This window comes from Arachis duranensis, chromosome 9, assembly GCF_000817695.3.
Source record: "Arachis duranensis cultivar V14167 chromosome 9, aradu.V14167.gnm2.J7QH, whole genome shotgun sequence".
NCBI classification, from domain to species: Eukaryota; Viridiplantae; Streptophyta; class Magnoliopsida; order Fabales; family Fabaceae; genus Arachis; species Arachis duranensis.
The window spans coordinates 94,134,433-94,139,011 of record NC_029780.3 but is presented as its reverse complement, the minus strand read 5'-3'; positions in this window follow the sequence as shown (position 1 = coordinate 94,139,011).

Below are 4,579 nucleotides of genomic sequence, written 5' to 3'. Positions count from 1 at the left end.
AAAGGTTCAGGCATGGCCGAATGGCCAGCCCCCATGTGGTCACAAGACCGAATGATCAAAGACTTCTAATACAATAGTTAAATGTTCTATTTATAATAAACTAGCTCCTAGGGTTTACATGAGTAAGTAATTGATGCATAAATCCACTTTCGGGGCCCACTTGGTGTATGTTTGGGCTAAGCTTGATCTATCCATGAGCTGAGGCTTTTCTTGGAGTTGAACGCCAAGTTATAACGTGTTTTGGGCGTTCAACTCCGGATCATGACGTGTTTCTGGCGTTTAACTCCAGACAGCAGCATGTACTTGGCGTTCAACGCCAAGTTACGTCGTCAATGTCCGAATAAAGTATGGACTATTATATATTGCTGGAAGGCTCTGGATGTCTACTTTCCAACGCCGTTGAAAGCGCGCCATTTGGAGTTCTGTAGCTCCAAAAAATCCATTTCGAGTGCAGGGAGGTCAGATTCCAACAGCATCAGCAGTCCTTTTGTCAGCCTTTTTCAGAGTTTTGCTCAAGTCTCTCAATTTCAGCCAGAAATTACCTGAAATCACAGAGAAACACACAAACTTATAGTAAAGTCCAGAAATGTAAATTTAACATAAAAACTAATGAAAACATCCCTGAAAGTAGCTTGAACTTACTAAAAACTACCTAAAAACAATGCCAAAAAGCGTATAAATTATCCGCTCATCAGATATTTAACCCAATAAAATAATGTTTGTCATCATCAATTAAGTTAGTTAATTTCTTAACTCAACACGTTCACTCCTAGTAGGTCCTGATCCAGGAATGTCCATCCCCTTTAAGTGATCTGATGCTTAATAAATTTTTGGAGCTCAAGGAGAAAAGAGTAAATATCTCTTAGTTCTTGCATTAAGGGTTGAAGCATTTCATTCAGTGAAGAAGATGGTTCATATTGGTGAGAGTATTGAGGTGTACGTGGAAGTGGAGGTTCTTGGGAGTATTAGTATTGGAATGGTAGTGGCTCTACGGGTACTTGTTCATAATTATCACAAGGGTGTGGCACATAAGATCGGTTGTATAGTGAATATGGGTTATAGGAAGGTGTTTGATGAATGAACAAGATGAGAACGAAGCTTTCTCTCTTTCTTTCTGATTTTGACTGAAGCAAACATGTGAGGTGCTTTGGAAGGCTTCATCTTGAATAATTTCCATTCAGCCCAGCTAGTTGCTTTGCATTATTCTTTTTTGGACTTTGAGTGTTAGGAGGCCCACCGAAGATCTTGTTTCTGTTTTTATTGGTTTGGGCTGCTGCAACTTTGATTTAGGTTTATATCACTTAAACAAGTGCGATCAAAACTAATTGGATGATTAACCCAATAAAATAATATTTGTCATCATCAATTAAGATTAATTAATTTCTTAACTCAAGTACTTGGTCCAACGAAAAAATCTAATTCAGTGCATCAGTTCCATCAAATTAAGGTAGGTCAAAATTCAGCCTTTGGTACTGGGGCCCTTGACGCCATATAGAATCACCAGCTGAGTTCGAACCATGGCGTGTCTTGTGAGAAGCTAAGTGAGAGTGTTGCCGTTCAAGCGTGAGCTGAGAAATGGAGGCTTGGAGTGCATCCATTTTTAGGTCAGTCAATTCCTTCAATCGAGCACACTCGGCTCTGTTCTCCTCCATCATCGATTCCATCATCTGGAATAGTTTCTTCACATCAGTTTCTAAACCCTTCATCCTAGTGTTATCAGCGATGGCCATGCCAATAAAAGCACCAAATTAAGGGGGGATACTTATAGAAAATAGAACTAAAAATTTGAAGACAAAATAATAACTTATTTTTGCTATGATTAAAGGAATGATTGAATTAATACTCAGAACTAGTGGTAATGAAACAATAAATTGATATAGAAAGTAAGATAGAAAGGTGGAATATTACACTAAGAACAAGTAGAGAAAGTAATAAATTCAGGAAGCACGTCAAGCATTCCAATGAAGAATACCTAGTGAAGAAGAATTAAGAGAAGGAAGACAGGATTAGAGTCGGTAAGAAAAGAACAAGAAATTATGGAATAACAGAAGGGAGAGAGAAACAGAGAGAAGAAAGAGACAATACCACTCATTTTTGCCAAATGTAGCTTTTCATTCTTCAATTTATAATTGTTTCCCTCATGCTTCTCCTACGTCCTTGAATCTTCAGATCGCATGCCACCTGTCCAGCTCAATAATAGAATTCGATACTCTTTTCCTATTATGGACATGTTTTTCATGCACGTTCCCACTCTTATTAGCATTGGCTATTTTCTTTCTTACAGAAGATGATGGTAAAGACACACATATACATATATATGGAACAAGAAGAAATACAATAAAATATAAACTTCATCAATTGATTTTATTTTTTGATATAGCAAGTTACATTATATATTATATAGATTTTAGAGTATTTTGTCATAACTAACTATGAGTTAAACCCCACTTTGGTCTCTGAGATTGTTACATTAATTTGGTCCCTGACTTTTCAATTGCTACAATTTAGTCATCTAGATTTAAAAAAGTGCACCAATATAGTCCATCCTCAACGCCGTTAGTGAGATAGCTCAAGTCTTGCCATGTTGGACATATTAAAATGACGTTTTACACATTTTGACGCTAAAAGAGCACTAAATGATGTCATTTCAGGGTTTGAACAATATTAAAACGGAGGGGTATAACGTTTTAGTATTGTTCAAACTCTCAAACGACGTCGTTTAGTGCCTTCTTTAGTGCCAAAACGCATATGATGTCGTTTTAATATGTCTAGCGTGACAAGACTTGAGTTACGTCACTAACGGTATTGAGTTTCGGCGACGGAAGATATAAGAAGGATTACATTGGTGCACTTTTTTTAATCTGGATAACCAAATTATGGCAATTAAAAAGTCAATGACCAAATCAGTACAACTCGCCAATCTCAGAGACCAAAATAGGATTTAACTCAACTACCTATATCAGACCTGCAACTTGGTAAAGAAGGAATATATTGGTTTGTACTTTGTAGTTTGCTTAGGTGAAAACTCAGATTGACATGTATTATATTTATTGTCACAAATCTATATGTTTAAGTAAATTATTATGGCAAATTAGATTAGATAGATCAATTAGTTGAACCATCTATCACCCAAACTTTATTTCATTGATAGAGTTAGTAAACCGTGAATGAATTTACAAAAGGAGCATAATACAAAATTTTAAAACTAGCCTAAGACAGAGTTATAAATTAAGAATCTGGGATAAAATTTTGAACTACAGACTCACTTGTATATGATTATCACATGTTAGATGAAGCATTTCAATGAAGTAATTCAATAAAAAAATATAAACTAAACATAAAAAATTAAAAACTATTTTTTAATCAATAATCAACAAATAACTTTTTTTCTTTTTAATTTTTCTTTCTAACCTATAATTTTTTTATTATATTAATGGATTGTTAGTCTAAGAAGAAAAAAAGAACTAATTTCCTAGTAAACCCTACTTAGTATATACAACCATCATAGACTTAATGATCGCTGAGTCAGCGGTGTATATGGCCCAATCTGACCCGAAGACCCGACTTGATTCCGAACACTTCAGGAATTAATTTGGTGTGATTTCAGTGGGTTTAAGGCCGGGTAAAGGTCTAAAAAATAGACCTGGTCATTATTTCGAGTCGGATCCGGGCCATAGTTCGGGTCACCCGAAATCGACTCGTGGCCCAGTCATCATACACAATTAATATTTTGTGTTATTAGTGATAGATGAAGATTATTTGTATTGATTAAAATAGTTGGTGTTATTAGACAATATTAGTATTGATTATGATTATGATTTAATTTTAGAGAAGATTTTGTTCTTGTTATATTTTTTTAAGTGAATTTTATCATGTCAAATAATGGTTGGAGTCTTGGAAATTTGAATATTTTCATATGCTAGCTTATAAGAATGTATGAAGGTAATATAATGTTAACGGCCTGGTTTTCACTCGGTTTTTGTCCGGTGTAATCGTGGCCCGAAAGTGTATAGGTTTCATCAAGTCTAGGATCGAGTTTAGGTCTAATAAATAAGCCCGGTATATATTTCGAGTCGGATCTGAGTCACATCAAACCCAGTTTCACCCGACCCATGCACACCCAACACATTTAACTAATCAACGACTTATTGGTAGAATGATCCGAGTTGATCACCAAAAAGTAGTGATCCAGTCCACCAAATCTTAACTAATTGTTGGACAACTCCAAACTATATAGGTCAATTACTATTGTTCATGGGTCCATAAATATTTCCCATCAAAAAATTTTAGGTAATTTTCTACTGGGCCCATAGGATTTTTAGGCTTTAGTTTACGATTCCATGACTTTTAAATGAATAATGTTATGGAATTAACTTTTTTTTTATTTAACATTAGCCAATTTTTTTAAAATGATTTTACTTAATTTAAATTTTAGATTTTTTTGGTGACTATTTAAATTTTAGATTTAAATCATAAATTTTAATTTTACATTTTAAATTATAAATCATAAATTCTAAAATTGATTAACTAAAAAATAATTTTTTTTATATTTGTATTTTAAAAATTTAAATTTTTTTCT